General features: G+C 35.7%; 1 protein-coding gene across 5 annotated transcripts in view; it reads left to right on the top strand.

The window, feature by feature from the left end:
• Nucleotides 1-26,345, top strand: part of GTDC1 (glycosyltransferase like domain containing 1) — a 425,334-nt gene that overhangs the window by 167,426 nt on the left and 231,563 nt on the right. The window lies entirely within an intron of this gene.

The raw sequence follows: 26,345 nt of genomic DNA on the forward strand, positions 1-26,345 counted from the left end.
TTAAATTATTTAAAATTATATTTAGCATGATTTTCAACATTCTACATACAACCATATTTTAGTTTCAAAAATATTTTTATTTTGTTGTTTGGGGTCCCAGCTCTTTATGTGTGAGTGGAAAAAAATAATACTGTGCTTCCCATCTCATAATGTTTCTATAATATTTAATTTTATGTTAAATATACTAAATTATGGCACAAACTCTGGTGACACATAATATTGTAAGGTGTATTGTTTAGAATCATAATATTGTTTTTAACTTTGTGTTAAAAAATAACTATACTTCTGGGATGCCTGGATAGCTCAGTCAGTTAAGCATCTGATTCCTGATTTTGGCTCAGGTTATGATACAGGGTTGTGATATCAAGGGCTGCATCAGGCTCCCTACTGGTCATGAAGCCTGTTTGGGATTCTCTCTCTCCTTCTCGCTCAGGCCCTCCCTCCCTATCTTTCTATCTTAAATAAATAAATAAGTCTTAAAAAAGAAAAAAAAAAAGTGGTTCTGGTTTTCAAAATGCCCACTACAATGAAGATGCTACCTTGTACATGTTTTTATTTTAGGAGATTGCAAGTTTTCTGCATTTGTAACCTGGTTTTTGTCCAGCCTAATGGCTCTATTCCACAAATTATTTGGTCTCACACCTTATTAATTTCAGTCCTGGTTCAATTTGGTGTCACCTGTATCATGCTGAATTTTAATATTGCTCTAGCAGTTTGAGTGGCTATGATTTCTACTATCTTGATATAATACAGGAAACATTTGCTCAAAAATATTTCATTCAAATATTGAAATATCCAGCAGTGTTTTAATTGACTGCTTATCAACACAAAGAAAGTTATTGATTTACTCCCTTAAAAAATCACTTCAGTTTTTTTGCATAATTGATATATAAAGATTTTTATTTGCAGTAATCAGAGTTTGGGCAGCATTATTTTGACACCAGTAGGATTGAGAAAGTTTTGTAAAAACTACAAGCCTTCTAATACTTTCATTCAGGTCAAAGTTATGAAGCATTAGAAATAAAAGTCATATGTTTAGTCCAGACCTCTGAATATACTATGCAGTGAGAAGGTCTGGAGGTATGGAGTACAACTTGTAGTTCAGAACAGGAAAAATCATTTGTTTTTATGGAGGCATTGTTATCTTATTCAACTTTGAAGAATGGGTGGACTGGGATGGGCACAGAAGAGCAGCCAGGCATAGTAGTAATAGCATTTACTGCCTTCTAGGCACTGTTCTAAGTGCTCTCCGTGTATTAACACGTTTTATAATTATATTAATAGTTAATAAGGTGATTATTATCTTCACTTCTGAGTTGAAAAAACTGAGACACAAATTTGTTAAGTGATTCATTTCAAGTTTCCCATCTAGTAAATAGTGATACTGCTATTTAAACTCAGGCTTTCTGGTTGCAGAATCTCTCCTTAATCAGTATGCTCTTCTGTCTCTAATTAATGTGATATATTCGGTGGGAACAGTAGAATAGGAGAAGTTAAGAAGGTTAAAATCATGGAAGCTTTTGAAAGGGAAGCAGAGGCATTCATATGTTATCGACGTTGAGTATAAAGCAGTTCAGTCTTTTAGAAAATAATAGAAAAAATATTGTATCAGGAATTTCAGTAATCACACTAAATATTTGTCCTAAGGAATTTGGGAGGCAATTTTCTATGTGCCCCACATTTCAGTATGTCTTGCTTGCAGGCGTTAAAAATGCCTTATTGTTCTGGACTACTTTTTCAAAGAAGTTTGCATAGCATAACGGCATTGGCATATAGACATAATATCTCTCCTTTGATTGGATGGATGGTTTATTTATTGTCCAGTATAATAATGTCTCCCTTTGGAGCAAAGTTTGACAAGTTTGCTTGCAGCTCATTATGGAAGGTTGGGTTTCCTAAGCTCAGGGTTCCTTAGCTGTGATGCAAATTCATTCTCTGTGTATCATCCATCTGGGCTCCTCAACATGACCCTGATGGGCCTGGGGACCGAGGAGGACTGATACGAAATGAAGCTCATGCTGCTTACTGTGTCCTAAGCAGTAAGTCCTTTGTTTGACACAGGAATGTCATGTCTGCAGCCAACATCCAGGAAACTGTGGCATGCACACTTGTTAACTTCCAGGTAGGGCAAAATCTTACACCCTTTCCCATTCTTGACAAAAGGAGCATTAGAATTATCAACAAAGCATTATGGGTAATCACTGGAAAGAAATCCAACTATCCAATAATAAGGGAATAGTTTGGTAAATCCAAAGACATTCATGTAATGGAATATTAATTCAATAGCCCTTAAATATCATGTTTTTAAAGATTTAAAGACTTGGGAATAAGCTCATGAAAATATTATTTAAAAATCACATTATGGAAATGATACATATAGTAAAATCTCAATTTTGTAAAATGTGTTTGTATGTTTAGAAAAAATCTGGGATAAAATATCCAAAATGTAAAATATTGTTATGTATAGGTTGTAGAATTATAAGTGATGTTATTCTTCCCTCCTTTTTCTGCTTCTGTATCTTTCTTTTATCCTGTAATGAAAATACATTACTTTTATAATGAAGAAGAATACACGCTATGAATGAAGTCAAACATTTGACATGATATAATAGGCAGAATAGATACTGTATATAATCTTGAGAGGAAAGTCATATGAAGATATGTTCAAAACCCATTATCAAAGAAGATCTGGTTTTCATTAAAAGGCAGGTATACAATATAGCTGAAAACCATTAAAACAAAAGCAAAAATAAAATTCCAAGTTACAACAGAGGGATAAAGGAAACATGGCTATTTTAGAAATTCTAATTTCAGGAAACTTAATCTATTTGAACAGAATCTAAGCTCATCAAAGGCCTCTTGTTGTCTAATAAAAAGGAATTAAGTCAGTTAATCATAAGAAACAATGTTTGCATACTGAAGTATTGTAAGATGAAATGATTGTATGTCTGACATTTGCTTTAAAATAGTCCAGCAAAAAATAAATAAAGAAAAAATGAAGTGGGAGGAATAGTTGAACTAACCTTAGCAAAAATATTGATAGCTGTTGAAGTTGTGTGTTGGTTACATGGGACTTATTATTCTGTCAATTTTGTGTATGCTTGAAAGTTTCCATGAGAAAAAATCAACAAAATATCACTGGTTTATATAATTTTAAAACTATATTTCTCATCCTTGGCTGCACATTAAAATCGCTTAGGAACTTTAAAAAGTACTGATGCTTGAATATCACCACCTCCAATTCTGATTTAATTGGTCTTAGGTGTGACTTAGGCATCAGGATTTTTAAAATCTCTGAGGTGATTCTAATGTGTAGCTTATGTTAAAAATCATACTTCTAAGTGGAGTGCATTGGGTAGATCTTTATTTTAAGGAGCATTGACTATAATAATAGATATTTTTTGCTGCAATTCCCCAAAAAATGTGGCTATATTTTCTGTTACGTTAATTCACAGAGCATCTCTCAGTAAAAGGCAAGAATAAGCTAATAATTTTTCTTATGCAGATAGTTCTACGGTGTACCAGAATAAAAGAGTATAGGGACATAGCTTAATGGTTCTTTCACTTGATAAGATGATAAAGTTTCAGTGATTCTAAAGAATGAATAACTAACACATCCTTTTCAAATATTAGTTGAGCAAGAAGAATGTTAACTGATGCAGAGAGGATAGTTTAAAACATTAGATTTTATAATTTTCTTAAAGTTAAGTCTTACTCATTTTAGAAAACTGAGAAGAATATTTAGATAGGTAGAAGAAACTGATCAGCTATGGCCCCATTATCCATGGTAAATACAGATAATGTTTTATAGCATTTGATTGCAAATTTATTTTAACATCCTATGGAAAGATTTTAAACATAAATATAGGGATAATAATATCATGAAGCTCTGGTTTCCCATTACTCAGCTTCAATAATTATCAACTCATGATCGATCTTATCTTATCTGTGGTTCTCTTCCATTTTGTCCTCCCCTCTCCCGCACTGGATTATTTTGAAGCAAATCTCATGTATCATTATTTCATCTATAAATATTTTAGTCTGTATTAGGGCAAATAATCTTCAGGTCATTAACACGTATCTGAGGTATTGGTATTCTGTGTTGACTGAAAGAAGATCCATATGCTACAGTTCCTAATTCTGTAGTTGCCAAAGATGGTGTTGTGTTATAAAAGTAAAAATCTGGCTTATATCCTTGAGCTGCAGAAGGATCTGCTGGCAGGACCGAGACTTTTCTCAGAAAGTAACTCCCTCAGTTTAAATGATGAAATAAGTAGTAGACGGAAATGCAAGAAATCCAGAGTTCTACCCATTAACCGGGCTTTAATTTGGAGGATTTTGAGGATTAGGGTTACTTGATGTTTTGCTTTTTAATAACCTAAATTGCTCCTTGTTCTCATTTTCTTTAGAGCCAGAGGGTGTGGCAGGTTAATTAATCAAAGTATATTTTGCTAAGATTAACATGGAGGCAATATCTCAGAAAGGAGTTGAAGACAGGAAAAATCATCTAAGAAGGTACTCAATTTTTGTGGTCTGAGCTGGTGAAAACTCAGTGTTGGAGGGTGGGGAGAAGAGGCAAAACTTAGCATATTATTTGTGGTAGAAATTAGCAAACCTTGGTGATACTTTGTTATAGGAGTTATGAGGAAGGGCATAATGAAATATGCCTTCAACCCTACCCTAGGGATCTAGCATAATACTATGCTCTTGACAGAAAGAGTGAAGTGAGATGGGCAAGGAATGATGGGGGAAGAAAGGGATGGATTAGTCAATGTTAGTGTACCGAGTAGTAAAGTAATAGCATGGTCTCTGTGTAGGTATATTTGGGCTGCAGGAAGTGGACTAGAGTTCAGGTGGTATATAAAAGCTGGAGATCTGTCTCTGAAGATTATTCTTGAAGCTGTAAGGATGACTGAATTTTCATAGAGAATATTTGTTTAAGGGGGAGAGCATGTGGCCAAAGACAAGTCCTTTCAGTAGTCCTAATGGAGAGGAATAGGAGGAGAAACAAATTTGTCTAGACTATATTAAATGAATCCTTATGGAACATCTCTGTCATAGGCATTTTGCATGTACCAAGGAAGGGGTGCTTACTGTGCAGCCTGGGAGGTACACAGAATGAAAAGGGAATGCTATGCCAGAGTGATGCCCAGAGATTTATGAAAATAAAAACTAGACAGAACGACTTCAAGTGTCCAGGGCACACATGGAGTTTATGGAAGTATGTGTTTCCCAGGAGAACAGGAGAGGGAATGGTTCTTCATGCAGAGGTAGAGGCACAGACGTGTATTGGGGCAGTGGTGAGGAGTCTGGCATGACTGTAGCACAGGGTAGAGGATGAAGAGAATGGCAGGGCACTTGGTTGTGATAAGCAAGATCTAGAAACCACTGTGGGGTCTGAAGAATGTTAGAATCACTATTAAAATAGAAGACAAAGGGAACCTAGGAGGCTCATTAGGTTAGTCTCAGAGTCAGGAGGTCCAGCTCTGTGTCTAGTTCCATGCTGGGTAAGGAGTCCGCTTGAGATTCTCCTGCTCCCTCTCCTGTGTGCATGTGTTCTCTCTCTCTCTCTCTCTCTCTCTCTTTAATAAGTAAATAAATAAATAAAATCTTCAAATAGAAGATAAAATCAGTTTCACATAACTAGAGAGGAAGTAATGAAAAATTTGTAGGTTTTTCTCTGCTGTTTATCAAGCAAATGCTGTCACAAAAAGTTCTGTGTGTCCACTTCTGTTAATTTGTATTCATTTTGTGAATATATAATATATGTTAATGCAACCAAAGTTAAGGAGTCGAAGATCACACATGTGCATGCACATATACACATACACATATTCATTGCTTAATATATTAGTTATGAACAGGCAGGAATTGAGGACAGGAAGGTCAGCAAATAAGAAAAAAAAAAGTCACCTCCATGATTTTTATTGATTAGTTGAAGACAGATAATTAAAAAATGAGTTATATATTATAGTTGGATAAGTATAAAGATACACAAACACTCAAGAGGAGTACATAATCTAACTTGGGTGTTAGTAGAAGGATCTAGGAAGCCTTCTTGGAGGGGTGATGAAAATTGCTTCGTAGATGATTTTACAAAAGAATTATTAGGTTGCTTTGAGGAAGGGAGTATGAGACAGTGGCATACTATGCCAAATGGATAGCAATAACCAGAGACATAGAGCTAAAAGGAAGGCTGGTTCATGTAAGGAGTCATCATCATTTCATTATACTTGAAGTTCTCATTGTGAAATAGATCAGGGCAGAAAATGAGCTTGTAGATCTGAGTGGAGACCAGATCTGGGTGGACATTTCACATACTAATTGAAAGGACTTGTGATTTATACAGCGGAGTGGCATGGCTGGATTTGCTTCTCAATATGTGACTTCTGCAACTTTCTGTAGGATGAACTTGCTGGGAAGGCAGGCTTGGGAATGGGAAGGTTAGTTACGTGGATTTCGTAGTAGATGAGGCTTCACTAAGTAAAAGGGAATAAGGATGAACTTGAAGGGACAGAGTTGAGAAATATTCAGGAAATAAAATCGGCAGGATTCATTAAGTTATTTATGGAAATTTAGGGACAGTGCGTCAAAGGGAGCTTCTGGTTTGGTGGATGGTTCTGCCTTTAGCTGCAATAATTAATCCAGCAAAAGAACATGTATATTAAATTAGATGATGAATTCTGCTTTGGACCTTTTGAATTTGAGGTGCCGATGGGCTATCCACATGAAGATTTCCCACAGACAGTTGTATATCTGAAGGTTGAGTGAGGAGTCTAGGTTTGAAACCTAAATCTGGGAGCCATGAGCATAATAGATAGCCTGAAATTCTGAGAGTATGTATTCTCTTTAGTATCAGCATCATGTTCATGATCGCTACGAATGTGCTAAGTGTATACTGAGCAAACTACCACCGACCAAAATGTGAAATGAGCTCTACTTAACCTTGTTTAATTTGGTTAACTCTGATCTGACCTAGACCATACTTTAAAGAACTGAAGTATGAACCTAATCAGAATCTTTTTAAAAATGTTATCTATCCCCCCCAACAAGTTAATCTTAGCACCAAAGTAGCATATAAAATATGAATTGATAGACCACTAACTTGGAGTTCTGAGAATTGGGTGGCTGGTATACACGGGACACTGTATTCGTTGCAAAAGACTTCAAAGGCAGTCCATATAACGATTTTGGCAATAAAAAGAATTTAATTTTTCCTCTCCCAGCTCAAGCTCAAGTCATCCAGGGAGAAAAATTACTCCCAGATGAGCTTACAATTGCCGGCAATCCAAAATTTAACCAAATTGGATTCTCACACACTGTGTTTGGAAGGAAGAATGACAAAATGTTCTTTCACTAGATTCTAGGAAGCCTAGGGCTTACTTAACTGCAGTGGCCCCGGAAAATGATTTTTGCCTAAAGATCAAGAGTTATTAAGTCTAATGCTGTTTGTTTGTGAGAGTTTTCCAATGATAATTTTGGTAAGTGACATCTTGTATGATGAAAACAAAAATATGCGAGTATAAACTATAGAGTGGTGAATAAGGAAACTTCCAAGATGCAGTATTTTGAACTTTGATTCATCATTTAGTTGGAATTTCATTCCAAAAGCAGAATTGATCAATAATCATGGCAAATAGTCTCCATTGCTTCCGTAGGGCTTACAGTATGTGAAGCGTTATTCTAAATACTTCACATATCCTCGCACCGCCACATTAGAAGAGTAGTTATAACCGCATTCATCACATATGGAAACTAAGGCAAACAGAGTAAGTAACCTTGCCCGAGATCACATAGCTAGTAGTTGGTGGAGCAGGTGGTGTGCTCTCCGCTTCTGTGGCAGGTGCTGGTGGTGTGCCCTCAGATCCCATGGTAGCCCTGGGTAGTCTGCCTTACTAGTCAGGGGCATGCTGCTCAGGTGGTCTGCCTTCAGAATCCACATTCTCAATCACAGTCCTAGTTTAAGTGTTAGTGAAAACAGCTGGTAAACGGGCTATCTATATATTGTGGAATTTTGTAAAATATGGAGATGACATGATTCTTGCCCCTTAAAAACACACAGTCTTTAGCACTATTTCCTAAATAATTTGCATTGCAGGGGTGCCTGGGTGGCTCAGTCGGTTAAGTGTCTGTCTTTTGTTCAGGTCATGATCCCAGAGTCCCTGGATTGAGCCCCGCCCGCATAGGGCTTCCCACTCAGGGGAGAGCCTGCTTCTCCCTGTCCTTCTGCTGCTCCCCCTCCTTTTGCTCACTCACTCACTCTCTCTCTTAAATGAAAAAAATCTTAAAACAAAAAAAAATTTGCATTGCAACACAGTACAAAGATTCTTTTGGTTTAATTTTCCCTACTACTGTATAAAGGTGATATTAGCACAGTGTCTTATATCTAAAAATGAAAAACATTTTTTAAAATGAAAATTTTAAATTGTTTCTTTAGGTTAACTCTACCTGATAATGTTATACAAATTATGTGTATGAATTACTCATTTTTGGAGATTTTATAAGGATGTCAGTGTGCAACAGCCTATGTGAGTTCTTTGCTCTTTACCCAAGAAATATACTGTAAACAGAAATTAACTATAATCAAATAACTCAAAAGGTACTAGACATGCCTGCTATTAAAAGTTATTTTATCAAATACTTTCACTTTTTTATTATAAAGATAACATATAATCACACGATTATATGGTTTGGAGATCAAATATGAAAATCCATAAACCCAGCAGCTGTTACACCTTAGAATCCTACTTCCTTATATTCTTCTCCTATGTGCTTAGGAGAGTGTAAGGAATATATTTGTAATTTTGTACTTGAAGAAGTTTTAGTTTTATCCTTATTATTGAAGATCCTTATTTTTATAAAAATAGAGTACTTGGAATCACAAATACTTGTAATTTTGTACTTGAAGAAGTTTTAGTTTTATTCTTATTATTAAAGATCCTTGTTTTTGTAAAAATAGAGCCTTCAGTTGTTTTTCAGATAAATCCCTATTTTCATATTCTGGGTTTGCTGTGTAGTTTTTATCAAGTTCCTGTATTATAATCTAGAAACATTGTTCTCTTTTCGGTGGTTCTCTTCACCCTTCGGTCCGATCAAGCCTGCGCTTTCCTTAGCTAGGCACAGTCAGGTCTACAGGCTCCTCCTTGCGCTGTACGAGCCATGCTCACCTGGGCGGCCCACACACCCTTCGCCTCAGAGCCGCTAATTAAATGGGACTTGGAAAGGACGTCTTCCATCCCACACACTGGATTGCTGTGCATGGCTGTTTAGACGACTCCTCCTGCAGGTCCCTCCACTGCCAGTTGCCATAGGATCAGCCCCAGACCCTCACTTCCTGCTTTCCTGTCCTCTCTCCTCTTTTTTTAATTGCCAGTTTTAGCGGACATGGCCAAGTTTCCTGTTCTTAGTCTCCCTCTTTCCCTGGATGACTCCCCTTCATCTTGTAGGCCCCTTCTGGACCTTTGTTACCCCTTTCTTAGGTCCTGCCAATTTTATGCCTCGCATGTTCCTAGTCGGACTTGGCATCTGACCTCTGTAAGATTTTGCAGGGTCACCTCCTGAGTTCTGAGTGGGACTTCTTAGACTTTCCTCTTCTTTATTCATTGCATTCAACCTGTGTCTTGCCCAAGTTATGCCCTTTGCACTTAGTTCCTTTGACTGGCTCACTGTCTTAGGTGGCAGGTGCTAGAGGTGGCCCTGCTCCTGTGGTGGACACTCTGGGACCAGGCCTCTACCCGTCTCATTCTCTTTTGTTGCGGCTTTTTTTTGCAGAGACCTGAGACTACCCAGGACGATGTCAGCATGGTTTCTCCAAAAGACAAATTACAAATTACAAGCGAGTAAAAGGAAAATTGTAATGCATGTGGTTACTTTTTAAAAAATTTATTCACTGATTTTTGTTAAATTTTTAAAATCCTTTTTACAACTGAACTATTTATCACTTGAAGCAAAAGGAACGTCTGTCTGTGTCACGTCCAGACGTCTCTGTACTGTGTAGGCTGTAGAAGCAGTGCATGTTGTGTCTAGTTGAACATGACTGTAACACATGAAATAAAAGAGTCCATCAATACAGACTAAATTAAAATTGGAGTTGCATAAATAGAATCTATGGTGAGCTGTTTTTGAGTTGCCTCATTTATTCTACTTATTGATGAATTTTCATAACTTACTCCTTGAATAAATTATCCAAGAATCAGCCTGTGATTTTCTTTATATATTACTTCATATTTGTATAAAGGTACTGCCATAATAAAATCTTATAATGATTACTGTTTTTACTACTTGGTTGGGCTGGATGTTTTTTATAATGATTACTGTTTTTACTATCCAATTGGACTGAATTTTTCATTTGCAATTTATATAAAATGGAACAACAGTGTGAGTCTGCTGTTAAGAGGGGCTCAATAATTCCTTCATTTTTTTCAACTCTGGGATCATTCAGATCCTTCCCTTCTTTGCCATACATGTTATCAGTAATGTAATTAGAATATACATCTACTTTCCTCTCATATATCAAATTTGGGCATTCAATTCTTTAATTTCAATCTCCTGACATTTTGCCATTCTTATTCTCACTGACTTAAATGTGTGATCACGTGGCATGGCCAGTTACAGGACACAGCAAGTAGAGAGGTTTTGTGACAGCTGCTGGAACAAGAAAACTGCAAGCACTTAACTCAATTAAATGTGCCATTTCCATGGTGTACAGTTGAGAAGTCCAAGTGATCTGATGATGTGAGTCATAATTGAGGAAAGCTATTGGCTGTGGAGAAATCCATGAAGGAATTAATGAAAGATCTCAGCTACTGGAAGAACATGGCAAGGGGAAGTCTGGTTAAAAATCAAGTCTAGGCAGGCTAGTAGTTGGATTTTAATTTGATTTTGTTCAGACCACCTGTTACCTATCACTTCTTCCATGCCAACCTCAGAGGTCCCAAATTCTATCACCTTTACGACCAAGTTAAAAGATTTCCAGCATTTTCTCTGAGCATTGCACTGGTTTGTTTCAGAGGCAGCTGTATAATATATGTGCAGAGGAAGACTTATGAAGAGAAGGAAGAGAGTTCAAGTTAGGTGATGTTCTAGATCCCCTATTCCTGGTTTACTCAATAGTGTTTTTATGCATTTTACATATTGGAATTTTGTGTAAGAATTTTTTTGAGGAAAGTGATTGCTTTCAGAAAGTTTGCGAATGAATCTGTTCATCTTTTGCAGATACAGAGAGCCTGTTTAGTGCTGTCTCCTCTTTAGCTGTTGTGGGACAGGTGCATTGAGTACCTGTTGAGTGCCAGGCCCTGTTGCACTGTCCTAGGCATTCCACTCTTCTGTTGGGCTAGTGAGCAATCTCTGCTCTGCCATCTTGGTATTTTCCTGTGGCTCTGCACACAACTCACTTATTTTTTATCTTCGCATTTTTGGATGACTTTATTTACAATTTCTTTTAAAGATTTTATTTACTTATTTGACAGAGAAAATGCGCACAAGCAGGGGGGGCAGCAGGCAGAGAGAGAAGTAGGGGTCCCACTGAGCAAGGAGCCCGATGCGGGACTTGATTCTGGAACCCTGGGACCATGACCTGCGCTGAAGGCAGACACTTAATTGACTGAGCCACCCAGGCTTCCCCTATAATTTCAAAAGAACTTCTATACCAGACTTCCAAACCCGTGTCACCAGCTATGTGTCATACCTGTATGAGGAATCATCTTGGCTGAGCCTCAGTTTTCTTAATTCTACAACTGATACCATTACCTTCCCAACCCTAGTAGGGTAAAAAGAGAGAGGGCGAGAGAAAGTGTGAGTTTGTCAACTGCACAGATATAAAGAATAGAATTGTTATTATTGCTGTAATTGGCATCTTCAAGACTGTTTTATAACTTTTTGCTGAAGGGCTTGCTTATTTCTGTGGAACCTGATACCCAACACCAAAGATTTACTGATCAGTTAACTCAGTCATTCCTTGTCCTCATAGCAGACACCACCCTTGATTTTATGATTTTATCAATGGCACAATCATTCCAGCAGTCCCTGTATCTCAAAATCTCACAAGCACCTTCTAATCCTTTCTCCTCCTTTTAAGTTTTACTGTTATCCCATTTTTTCAGGCCTTTGCTGCAACATGTCTGAATTATTACAATAATCTTCTAACTAATTGCCCTGTCTTCAGTCTTTACTACTTCTGCTGTGTCTTCTGCTCGGAGGGGGTGGGGGGTTGTGGAATCCTTTTTGCTTTCTGTTTCTCTTCTTCCAGCAAAACATAGCCTCCTTGCCTGTGAACCTTGAGTGTCCTCCTACTATCTGTCCATTGCAGTTAAGTCTTGTCCTCCTTGTCTTCTTTATATATATATATGTATATATATATATACATATATATATACATATTATATATATGTGTATGTATATATATGTATATGTATATGTAAATAAAATTGTATTTTATTGTGTGTGTGTATATATACATATGTGTATATATATATAATCTGCATTTGCAGCTCTTCCTTTTAAAATTCCTTCTTTATGAACTACCTTTTCAGCTAAACTCTTTGTTCTCCAAAAGGATGTTGACCGCTTTTACTTCTGGATTTTTTCTACAGGTTCTTCTGACTGTCCAGAATGTCTTTGTTGAAAAACCACTGATCAGTTCTGTGAAGCCATTTGAAAATGGTACCACAATGGAAGTATTTGTAGTTTTTCCCTAAGCAAATGTGCTTATGACTCTTCTCTCCTGAACTCATTATGCCCCTGCTCTTTACTTCATCTCCCAACTACTCCATGGCTGTATAGTACTAAGTAATTGTGTAGAACAGTTACCTCATTCTTAAGCTTAACTTGATTAGTGTGTATCTATTTCTTTTTGAACTCTATTTTGAAAGAGCCTCAGCCCATGATCAAAAAGTCCCTAGTGGCAGTAATACAGGTTATAGGTTATGTCTTGCCATGAGAAGGAAAACTGGCTTTTAGCCGGCTTCGCTCTTGGAAATGTAGGGCACCATTTTAATACTCCCTCTTTTCTTGATAAGACACAGGAATGTGTAGTAAGAGAATTATTTCAGCTATTGGTATTCATATTCATGTTGAAATATAATTGAATGAAAGTACCTTTTAATAAGAAATTAACATTTTGTAGAAAAAGTAAACTTACTCACTCCTGGAAAAATGTCTTGCCTGTTCTTGCCTTCGATTAATCTTCAGAGGGATGTTTCTTTTTGTCTGTAGTTTGTGTATCCCTATTTTAAGGAATTAGGCTCTGTATCAAGTTTTTTGGTATTATTACAAGTCAGCCAATCCTTTACTACTTTAATAGTGTCAGCCATTCATTCTTAATTACTTTTTTAAATTCCAGAAAATAAAAAGCAAAACCCCACCCTATATTAATGTAACTTTATGGTTAAGATTTTACATTCACAAAAGTCCAGAAATTCAAAGTTTTATAGTTCCCCAAAGAATCCTAATTCAGTCACGTTGCATAAACTGATATTAAGGCTGAAATGTATCATCATTACAGTAATGCAAAATACTCATATATGCATGAGGACACAGTTATGGTTGCTGAGGGAACCATAATTTTGGATTTTCTGAGTTTTTTTGCACATACAATTTCAACCATAATGTTAAGTTAATGCAGTTTTTTTCATTGACTCTGAAGTAATATATCTGTTGCTATGTTTATCTTAAAAATAAATTTTCATTGACTCTATTTTTTTCTTCTGTATATCTGTAAACCTGTACTTACAGAGATCTGATGTCCCTACCAAGAGAACTACCTAAGGAATATTTCTATATAAAAATAGTTTTCGCCTCATGTATACTCATATTCTTTCTGCCTTTCTCTCACACACACATACACACACAGCCTCACACACTTATGTTACATTCTGGCACATTATAGAAGCAGGTAGCATATCCACTACCTGCTGTTGAAAGTGTTGACGATACTGAATTATTTATTCTATCTTCTACACTCTCCAAAATCGTTTTGGGTACTTTGACACATTTTGGTCTCTTCCATATGGATACTTCATGGTGGCAGAGTTGCCAGATGCTCAGGTTTTATGACAGTCTTAGTTTTTCAAGGACTGTTGGAATATTCTTGGGAGAATCTCGCCTTGTTGCTGAATCCTGTGGAGTGGCGAAATACTAACATTTCTTTGAAAGTGTTTTTTAAGACAAGGAGTTATTACAAAAAAGTTATTAGAATGTCCCATCTGAACGTATTTCGCTTTGGGCACTTAGTAAGGGAGCAGTTTGTCATGCAGTTCATGTGTAATGAGCTGGCATCTCTAATAATAAGTAATAATAGCAGCGTATATGAATTCGGGGATTAAAACAAAATTATTTTAAATATCAAATGTTAACTGTCCTATAACTTCAGCCCTTTGTTTATATCTCAGTTGCCAAAGTACGACGATGAAGAACAGGGTGTCCAGTCTATCTTATCTTAATATCCCTTATCTATCTACCTATCTATGAATTACATTGTGTATTTCAAATATATATTCACATATATAAATATGCTGAATATTTGCTTAATTGAATAGAATGCAGATATTTATAGTCCCAGATATTTGTTTTTTTCTCTGCAATATTAATAGAAACTCATCATCTTCCCCCTTTCCAATCCCTGCCCTTCACACATATGAAATTAGAAGTTTTCTTCATTTTTAAGGTCCATCTCAAGCATTATTTCCTTTAAAGCCTTTCTGGCTCTCCTGGGCCAGTCTGAGGTTACTTTCTTGCTTCTCTTGTGGCATTCTGTGTATTTTCTGACACTCCCACACCATGACGATATACAAGTACAAAAGGGAAGAAAGGAAAGGACCAACTTAGAAGGGATGCATCCATGCTCTGCCAAGTGAAAATGTCTGATGTGGTGGGAAGAGGCTTTGGATGGCTTTTAGGTGACCTATGGTGTGTGACCCTTGGACGTAGGCAATAAAAAATTCAAATAACATGGAGCCTCAGATAGCTGTAAACAGGCTGTAGTGCATATTTACATGCATGTTCAAGTACTCCTGTCAGTGTTTCTACTTTTTTTCCCCTCAGTGAGTGGGCCACCCCCCCCATTAAATGGATAATATTTTAATCCCCACTTCAAACATGAAGATGTTCCCATCATTGGAATTAGAAGGCAGGTTTACAAGCAACACTCGTGGTTGGCTTTCTTTCTGTCACTGACTCCACACTGGTCCCGGCTTTGCCTCTGACTGGCTAACCCAGAGCAGGTAACCCCATGTTATGCTCCTTAGTCACCTAGTAAGCAAGTGTGACCTGAGGCATTTTATGAGCTGTCATAATTTGGTGAGTCCCGCATATTGTGTAGTTATCAAGGGTGAGAACAAGAAAAAGGAGCCTTAGAAAGTTACCATGCCATGTAGGTTGTTTTGAATGATATAAAGACATCATTTTTAGATCTTCTTAACAATATTATTTATATATGGTTTTTTGTACTTTCCACCTGTTTTCCCTCTTGTTTCTATGTATATGTTAGTTACTTAAAAATTTAAAAAGAGGGCAATCATTTACATTGTGATCAAGGGAATCATGTGAAGAAAATGTTTTCACTTGTGAAACTTAGACAGCCATGTAGATTTTTAAATTTTCATTTTACTGTATTAAAATAGGAAGTTTTAGTTTTTAGCAAGCTAGCTTTCAAATGGTTTCCCCTTGGTGATATGGACTGGGAAGCACATTTGTAGAATTTTTACATTGTTGGCTTGATGAGAAAGAGACACAGTGTTAATAAATCAATGTTTATAAAAAATCTTATCATTAAAAAATGGTATGAAAGAGTGGGACACAGTCTTGGGACTCATACCTTTGGATTCTTTTTCTACTGCAGATGTACGATATTATTTAATATTTCACTGTCCCAGATACTTTTTGAGTACCTACTGTGTACAGTATATTTTACTGGCTTTGACTTTTGTAATTAGTTATCTAGTGATACCCTTATAATTAAAGTGATGTGTAAAATAGCAAAACATTGGGGATACTAACTAAATTATTTGTGGGGAGGTATTTCTTCAGACGGCATATTAAGCACCAAATTCAAGGAAAATTTCAAAGAACTGTCTTGGACTTGCCAAAACAAACATAGGAGAAATAATCAAAACACAGGGATAATCTCTATGAGCAGCCTAACAACAAAATGTCACAAATCAAATGATAGAACAGCTCAATAGACTACAGGATTCTGGGAAGCAAATTTAAAACAAATACCCAAAAGCACCAAAAAATTTAGGTCTTATGACTGATTATAGAAAGACTGAATATTTAGGATACACTTTATTTTGTGCTTGTTAATTTTAGTAGTAGATGTGACTCAGTAAAAATAGCAAGTTACCATATTTTTCCTTGTTAGCTTATTCGTTATTTGGGCACAAAATACCTTACTTTCCATGGTTGTCAGGGGTAGTTTACTTGATATACCAGGAGGCAGTTACTCTTATTGTTGTTGTTGTGATGATTGCTTTAACTATTCCTGTGTCATAATATTCAAGCCTAAAGGATGTTGATATCTAAAAGCCACTCTGTGTTTATCTATGGTTTGTTCCTCAGGCTTGTGCCTTAACTGAGCTTTATGTATCTAATTGAATCTATTTGAGCAGTAGTCTTTCTGGCTTGATTGGTCACCATGTCCTTAAATGTGTGTAATCTTAGACAACATAGGTAGTGTTGGGTTAGGGTGATGATAGGACCTATATCCATTACCTTGAGTCTCTGGTCTTCCAATTTCATAATATTCAGAAATGAACTCCTGGGACTTGTGAGTGGCATGAACTAAAGGGCAAAGAACATTCCAATATAAAATGATATGCTGCTGTTAAGGAATAGTCTATGATAGATTAATCATGAGGTGAATTATAAATATTTCACATACTAATTATATTAGTTTATGGAGATAAAACACCATATGAAGTGTTCCCAGCACACTCAGCAAGTTAGATGTGCTTTGCATGTTAATTGACTTGGTTCTTCAAGGCTGATGATCATGAATCCCTGAAGATGACAGAAATTATTATCATGATATTATGTATTCCTGATCTTTATACCAGGTTGACATCTCCCTTCGAGTTCCTTTTCTTTGGATTGTATCATGAGTCCTTGATATATTAGGATGGTGAAGCAGAAATCAGTGCCTGAGATGTTATTAGGGACCCTAAAAAAAGTAATGGGTTCAGCCAAATATGACATCAAATAATGCAAGGTAGAAGGTAAGTTCTTTCTTTTGGGGATATGAGATACTTCCCAACTTGTTTTTAATGGTAGGAGTAAATATCATTTTGAACACTTGACTGTATGTAGAGAATCAACCAGTTTGATTTCCTCAGTGTCACTGAGGTTATGAATGACTGATTCATTCATTCATTCACTTACTTGAAAACATTTATTGAGCATCTGAGATAGGTTAGTGAAGGAAATACAGGGCATGTCTGAAGAGAACTTAAAATCCAGAGTGGTATCTGTCATGATAGGGAGCTAGGATACTAAAGAAAAGAACAGTAGATCTAATTTTTCTTGTCAAGGAATTTATACTTTAATGGGAAAAAAACAAGATAACATATGAAATATTGGAGAAACATGTAAAACAGATATGTAAAATTATGTAAGAAACCAGAACCCACATTTTTAATAGACAGTGTTGGTGACCAGGGCTTTTAGTTCAATCAAATTTCCAATGCAATTTCTTTCATTAGTCTATTATCTGTTATCTTTAGTTACCTACTAGGCACTCTACTTATACGCACATTTGTAGAACCTGTCCCTTTATTTCTTCTCTAGTCCAACCATTGATTTATTTCTCCTTTTGTATTAAAGAATGTTACCGCTGCCCATCTGATTGCACAAGCTAGGAACTTGGCGTTAGTTAGCCTTACTTAGCCTGTCCCTCCAGTAAAGTCAATATTGCTATTATCTTCGTTGCTTTTAATATAAGCTGTTGCTTTCTAGCCCAGTGCCTGATCCTGTCCTTGTTATTTCAGTAGGCTGACTCCTTCGTGTGACTTGGGGTGGCCACCTTGATTGTATGTCTCCAGGAGATACTTCACTGATGGTTACTAGCTTTCCACTAGGTTGTCTAACAGTGTAATCACTCAGTAAATATATGACGAATGAAGGGATGAAATAAAACTATTCAGGTTAGTACGGTTCTTCTGTATACCATTTATATTTTTACTTCTCAAACATAGATGATGATGAGAAGTACCATTACCGAGAACCATTGAGTCACATTCTAATCTTAGATGACTCAAAACCAGTGTGGAATAATTGGAAAAAAAAAAAAAAAGGGGGGGGGGTTAGGTCCAGAACAACATGGATTTGGAACTCTTCTCTGCCTCTTAGTAACTGCTATTGCCTTAGCACATAACCAAACCTATCATGCTTTAATTTCTTAATCAGTAAGCTGGAAATAATAAGACACATCTCTTAGGATGATTAAATTAGACAATATAAGTAAAAAAAAAAAATCCTTGCATTATTCATGGTTCCTTGTCTTCCTTTAGATTATAATCACATGGCTATTGGACAGCCCTGGCTTTAAACAAATTGGTTTTATCTTTGGATATATAGAGAACAACCTCCCTTTTGAGAGTGGTAGTGATGGTGATACTTTGTTTCCTTATCCTCTCATTTTACTACCATTTTTTTTTCTCAGCCAACGAGCATTCACCACTCAGTCAAGGATAATAAGAAGAAATAAAGCATTGTTACTATAATTATAAATGTTCAGTGGATCCCCATATTGCTAACAGAGAAAGTGTGAACTTAGAAAACTTCTTATGCTATAGTTGGGTGCTTCTGGGTCTGATGGAAAACTACCCTTCCAGTTTTATTTGGTTACTTACCTTTTTTTAAACCCAAAACTTTAAGCGACCATCCTTCCTCTCTGAATGAATTCAAATAGCGCTGATCATTCCAGACCCAAGAACTCAGGACCCAGGATTCTTTTGATACCCTCAATAAACTTGACCTTTCCTGGTCTTCCACTGCTCTTCATTTTCTCTTTCTCCTCTAAACCAATAGTTTTTAGTATTTCTTCCTTCATTTATAATCAGTCTTGCCCTGCTTTGTGACATTTCTTGTGCAGGACAGAACTTTTATTTCTTTTCTTTCTTGTTATTTAATGTTTCCTGTATTTATGGCTTACTTCACCAGTTATATTGTCAGCTTCTCTTGAACAGGGGTGTTATCTTGCGCTTCTTAGTTTGTTAAGACGTAACAATATTTTGATTTGTAGACTAATTGATAGATTGATTAAAACAGATATATCCATAAATGTTCTTAGTGGTTCATATTCCCTTAGGTCTTATGAGAATACTCTTTTTTTAAATATTTTTTTTATTTTTTATAAACATATAGTGTATTATTAGCACCAGGGGTACAGGTCTGTGAATCGCCAGGTTTACGCACTTCACAGCACTCACCATAGCACATTTATGAGAATACTCTTAATAGATTCTGGTCCCAGAATACATCAAAAAAGTTTAAGTATACACAGTAAACATTTCAGTTTATTTCTAAATTTTTTCATTACTAGACACATACTCCATTCCTGTTTCTTCTTTTCTTGTTACCAGCATAATTACTGGGTGTCTTTTATGGATTAGACGAAATACCAAGAATTAAAAGATTTGAGAGTAAGCTTGAGTAACTTGCGACACCTAAACTTAAGTGGCTCCTTTAGCTAAAAAAGCTCACGTGTGTGTGCGTGTGTGTGTGTCTGTATCTCTCTCTCTCTCTCTCTCTCTCTCTATATATATATATATATATATATAATTTGTCTCCTTAAGCAGCTGTGAGGCAGCTCAGAGTGCTGATGACTGTGGAGTGGATATGTGTTAAAAAACCACTTGGTTATACTGTTCAGTGGCATGTCCTACCTACAGACTGATTCCCTGCCTTCTGGACATGTGTTCTTTACACAGTATTCTCCTGGCCATAATGATAAGCACAGGAAAGGAACATTACATGGTGGAGTAAAAAAGCAAAACTGATTACTTGATGCTATCCTATGGGACAGCTTTTGGGAAGCTGGATACTCTGTTTAACAGCCTGTAAATGACCCATCACAGGAACCTGGAAATTAAATGACTACATTTCCTTTTCCTTTAGATAAGACTTCCATCTTGTATTTTTAATTGTTTTAGCAAATGGAAACATTTTGTTATGCATGTTCTTGAAGGATTTTGAAAATCCATAGCATTTAAACATGTAGTAGAAATGGTCTAATTAAGATGAAGTAGCTGACAACTAAAGCATAGTGTGTTAAAATGAATTTTGCATATCAGTGATTAATGAATATTAGAACTCTGTTATCATTCTACATGGGGTTTACAAATGAAAGAAATATATATTTAAGCCAAAGACTTTTGAAGGGCTTGGAAATAATTTTCATTTATGCATGTATAAATGAGCTCCTATTATATTAAAACATTATCACGACACTTTGGAAGTGACAAAGTGAAGGGAATGGTAGTCCTCCTCTGTTTCACGTCTTATATCCTGTTCATCAGCAAACCTGGATGTCGGCCCCTTCTCTTCACCTCCAGCATTGCCATTTTGACCCAAGCCACCATCACTTCTTTTCTCTTCCCCTTCCTGTTCTCCCGTCTTCTGAGGAGATTCCTTACAGTCTCTTTCCCATATAGTAGTCAGTGTAAAGTTTTCTGCTACTAAAGAGTAATAAAACATGTCATGAAACACAGAAACAAATGTAATAGAAATACAAGAGGTTATACAAGAAAATTTTTAAACTTTGTAGATATGTGAATATAAGAGTTATGCCCTGGTTGAAGATGCTCTGACACATCACATCATGAAATCTGTTAAAAACCAGGTTTCAGAAATAATTTTTAACATAATGAAGCAGCATGTTAAGTATCAGAAACGAAAAAAAACAAACTATGCGGTAATGGCAATGATGTACATATACTACAAAGAAAGAAGAATAAAAGTGAATATACCCAATATGCATGTATAACTTTGTCATTTCCCTTCTTAAAAATACTCAGTCTCTTTCCCATTGCTCTTACCATAATATCCAAAATTATTTTCCTGCTAAGGCCTTTTCTTCCAAAGGCTTCCAAACTTCCTTAGCTTCTTCTCTGCCCACTTTCTCATTGAACAAATTGCTTCAGCCTCCTGGGTCATTATTCAGTTCCTCCACCTGCCAATTTTCTTTTTGCCTAGCTGCTTTACTTTCCATCTTAAGTCTGTCGTTTAACCATGGACTCTCGGCATGCACTGGCTAAACAAGCACCAGAATGAAAATGGTGCCTTTTTCTTTCTGGGGGTGGTTGCAGGTGATATTCACTTAATTTATATTTTTTGTACTTAAAACATTTTCTGCTGTGAACCTGTGCTTTCTAATTATCAGGGGGAAAAGAAGTAATGCCATTCCAGAATCAAAGAACCTGGTAGGTGAAATCGGCCAGTCGGGAGGAATTATCGCAAGCAGGTCAACTCTGTAAGATCAGTTCAGTGAGGAATCGCATTCAGGTATCGTGGATGAAGTGTTGGATTGAGGAAATCAGGTCCAGCCAGAGCTGTGCTTTCCCATACAGTACCCATTAATGGCTATTTCATTTAAGCTTGAATGAATCAAGTTCAAGTCAGTTTAAAATTTAGTTCCTCCATTGCTCTAACCACGTTTCAAGTGCTCCATGGCCATATGTAGCTGGTTGCTAGTGTATTGACTATTACAGATATAAAACATTGCCGTCGTCACAGAAAACACTGTTTCACAGAAAGTAAAGGATCTAGAATCCTAGGGCGTCTATATCAAGGAACAAGAATCAAGATAAGCAGTAATGGAACAACAAAGACTGTTAAGGAGGCTGAGCAATATGAATCTAGACAAGGAGTTTAGGTATTGAGCAAGGAGACTCAACTGGAAGAATGGAATTTACTCTTTTGTCAAAATGCTTACTGAAGCCCTGCAAAGAATTATTTAAGAATTCAACCCAAACTAGTATCCATGTTAAATTGTGTACTTTATCTCATTATGTGATAAAATTGTTAAATGCTTTTGTGGGGTAGAAGGGGCCATTGGAAAGATTTCATGGAATGAGACTGGGATAACTTAGTTCATGAAGTATTATTACTAGATTGCATGGTGGTAGTTGGAATATGGAATGCCTGTTTTCTGTTTCTCATTTCACTGCCCTTCCATGACCCTTTAAGATAATAAAAGTATGCATTGTGATAATAGTGGTCACATTCCTACAGTGCTTAGGTGTATTTCAGCATCTCTTTTTATGTATTAAGAGAATAGAGTAAAAGGCAAATGACTAGTTTATTCAAACTGAGGCAACAAATCTGAGATCTCTAATCTTGAATCTCATTAGAACAGTTTTGGATTCCTTAAGCAAATGTGACTCAGATTGTAGATCCTAATGTGCATTGGAAACAATTGAAACATGTATGGATACAATCCCAGATACAGAGAACAGTGTTAATGTGGTTGCAGCACAGAGCATTTTGGTTAGACGATTATAATAGCAGCTTACTTATACTTTTGGTGAGATGGTGTAAGCTAATGATGTAGCCATTAATTTGAATTTAGCAGACATTTTAAATATAGGTTTCTCTTACAGAGACAAAAGTTGCAATTTAAAGCTCTTTGGTGGTCTAAAAACAGCTTAATTCTGTAGTAGCATGGGAATAAGTACTAATCCAGCTTATACAGTGATTGTACTATGTCATGTTTGTGAAAGATTGCACAACCGCTTTCTCTGGTTTTTATGTTAATTTAAAAATATTAAACATAAAACCTTATAACATCTTCATGCTGAGATAAACTGTTCAATTTAACTTGTGCTCAAGCAGCAAACTGTCAGGAATTATCTTGTTCCTAGTGGTTTTTGCTATCACCTTGTACCCTTTCCTGTCAGAGACACAGTGTGGGATGATAAAGCTCAACTTGTTAGGATTTATTGCTTAAATAATACCTGAGGCAAGAAGAACAGTGGAAGCCTAGAGGTTAGCTCGCTGCTGATTGAGTGATGTCATTTATTGTATTAACTTTTTTTTTTTTTGATTACTGGAAGTAGGCAAAGTAAAAATTGCCTATCAGTCTTACCTGCGTTCCTTTTGTGAGCATATTCATTGCTTTTTGGGGGTGTCCTTGACTTACACATTTATGGAACTGCTTGCTGTCCAATTTAACTACTATTTTACAAGTGAAAAAATAAAGAAGAGATGTTTTCCTAATGATGGAGATAATTTCCACAATTTAGAAGTAGTGAGGGCTATTTTAGGATCAGTTATAAAAATAAAATGGTTTTCCTTTTAATGATTTAACAAACTGAAGGAAGTTTTGGTGTGGGCAGTTTCAAATGGGTAGTATTATGAAAATTATGAAAAATGATTATGAAAATCATTGCCATTTCACTTCTGAATGTATTACATTCTTTAATTTAAGAGGTTTTATGTGGAAGGCTCAACTTTAGATCTGGATTCCTTAATTATGGATCAGCTAGCAGGTAGGGAAGGAGAGGAGGTGTATGGTAGGAGTAGAGTGAAGGACTCTCCTTGGTTAAACATTTGCTAGAGATGGTCCATCCTGAGGATAATTCTCATATAGGAAATTAACAATTGGGTTATGACTAGAAATACATCTATAATGGGTTATTTATATAATGGGTTTTATATAATTTTACATTATCTTATATTATTTATATATATTATATGTTTTATTTTTATTTTAATTTTATATAATTTTATATTATTTATATATATATTTATATATATGATTTTATATAATTTTATATAATTTATATAATATGCATTTATTTATATAATGGGTATTTTCCCTTCTACTTACTGCCATTTAATGCATAGTCCCTCAAGTTTGTATTTTGTAAATGTATAACTGAACAAAAATATACCATTAATTTAGATTAATCAATTGTTAACATTTTGTACATTGTTTATCTCTATGCAAATATATACACATAAGTATTTATTGTTATTAGTAGCCTTTTAAGTGAACCATGGAAGAATTAGTTGTAGACATGGTGACAGTTCACATGTAAATAATTCAAAGTGTCTCCTAAGAATAAGTATATTCTTGTACAAGATCATAATACAATTATTACACTTGAGAAATTTAAGATTGATAAAAATTTACAGTCTTATATTGAGTCCATATTCAGAGTTTTTGTCCTTATAATATCATTTATAATTGTCTTTTCCCCATCTAGTATCCAGTCAGGAATCACACATTAAATTTTGTTCTGTTATCTCTTTATTTTCCTTTAATCTAGATTTTTTTTTTTTTACTTTATGACTTTGACAGTTTTGGAAATCAAACCCTGTTATTTTGCAGAATGTTTATTTGATTGTCTCCTCATGACCAAATTCAGATCAGGCCTTTTTGGCAGGAATACTACCATTGGTGATTTGTATCTTTGTCAGTGTATCACATTGGGAAATACATATCACTTGTCCTATTATTGTTCATATTAAGTTTGATGACTTGGGTAAATTGATGTCTACCAAATTTGTCCACTAAGGTACCATTTTTTTTTTTCTTTATAGTTAATAAGTAATATGGGGACTGCATTTAATGACTTTTTCAGCCTCATATGTGAAAACCATTGAGCTTGCTCAGGTCTCATGATTAAGAATGAGTCATTGCTTGTAGTAATATTGTTTGGAGGGAGAGGAGGGGATATTACTCAATAATGAGACCCAAAAGTCACCATCCATTTTCTCTTAAGGAAAATATTGATTGATTGAGATAAATATTTTATTGTTTCGTTTACTAAGGATCAGATTTTTAGATAAGCAAATATCTTCATCTTTCAGAATTTTCAATCCAAGCTTTAGAAAGGCTTATAGTTGATGGCGGCGGTAGGCATATTTTTGGACAAAATGGGGCATTTTTTCATCATAATTTTTCTGCTTCCTTTAGTTGAGTACAGACAATCAGGAGAAACAAATACATCTCCTTTGTAAGATGTTTTACTTCAAAGCATTAAACCATGACATTAATACAGCAGTGTGGGTTTAAAGAGAGATCACTGCCTTTTGGTCTTCGGTGCCTTTTTTAGTCCATGAAGAAGACACTTGAATTCCTGTTTATGATATATGCACTTATCATGTAATCATTCTTCTTATGGGAAAGGCTAGTGCCGCAGATCATATAAACACCTGAAGTTAGCCATTTGGCTTGTCAGCAAGGGAGAATTTATAGTAGTTGTAATCATGGTAATAACAAGTACGATATTTTGTATTTATTAAGTACAGAAAAAAAGCATTTGTAATGTAAGTGGTCCACAGCCAATTCATATCCGTGGTGTAATGAAAGTACTTCAGGCTTAGAAGATCAGGAGTCTCTGCTTTGGCACTTTACACCAGTGTGATTCTGGAAAAAAAAAGGGAAAAAAAAAAAAAAAACCTCTTAACCTTCTTGAACCTCATTTTTTAAGAATGGGAATTAAAGCTGTAAGGGTCAAATGATATTACATTATGTTATAAAGGTGGCATTCCATCAAAATTGTGCCATCTAAGTGTCCTCAGCTGTTCAGGGACTGTAATTTGTTCCTCTTTTGTATCCATATGTGGTATACCTCGTTAGGGGAACATTTCCAGGTTGTCCTAGATAGTTATTCTTCTTTCTTGTTTGTTTCTTTTAGTTGTTCATATCACTGTTGCAGGCAGCATTATCCGGTGGGCTCTCTTGTTTCATTGTTTCTGTTCTTTGTTAGACTATGGCACCCAGTAGGCATTTAGTAAATATTTGCGGAGTGAATGAGTGAATAGACACTTTCATTTATAACCATGGTAGGTAAGATTTCATTTCCTTATTTCCACGAAGATAAGGAATCAGCTTTCTTCTTTTTTTTTTTTAATATTTATGTTTTATATAAGGAGTTTTACAGATTATACATCTGGTGCCATTAGCAGTCCAGTAATGGAGAATAAAATATTTGAAAAAACACAAAGATTGCAGAACAGTTTAAAAAAGGGAGGGGGAGGAGGGACAGTGAGAAAACATGCCAATAGAAAAAGACCACACTCGATAAGTCTATTGCATAAATCAAAAGGGTTTATGTCATAACATGAACATGTGCCATTTCTGCTCGTATATTGAATTTCAGTAGTTGGTTGCATAAAGAAGTAAAGTGTAATGAAACTGGCAAGCAAAGTATTCCCCAGTCAGCCTTATCTTTGTTCCATTTGTCCTTCAGATAGAGCATTTCTTGCCTTTTTCAATAAAATCCGTCTGGCTTTTTTCTTTTTCTTTTTTTCTTTTTCTTTCCTTCTTTTTTCCTTCCTTCCTTCCTTTCATTTTCTTTCTTTCTTTCTTTCTTTCTTTCTTTCTTTCTTTCTTTCTTTCTTTC

Source organism: Lontra canadensis, unplaced genomic scaffold (assembly GCF_010015895.1).
Source record: "Lontra canadensis isolate GAN:19392208 unplaced genomic scaffold, GSC_riverotter_1.0 scaffold11, whole genome shotgun sequence".
Classification (NCBI taxonomy): Eukaryota; Metazoa; Chordata; class Mammalia; order Carnivora; family Mustelidae; genus Lontra; species Lontra canadensis.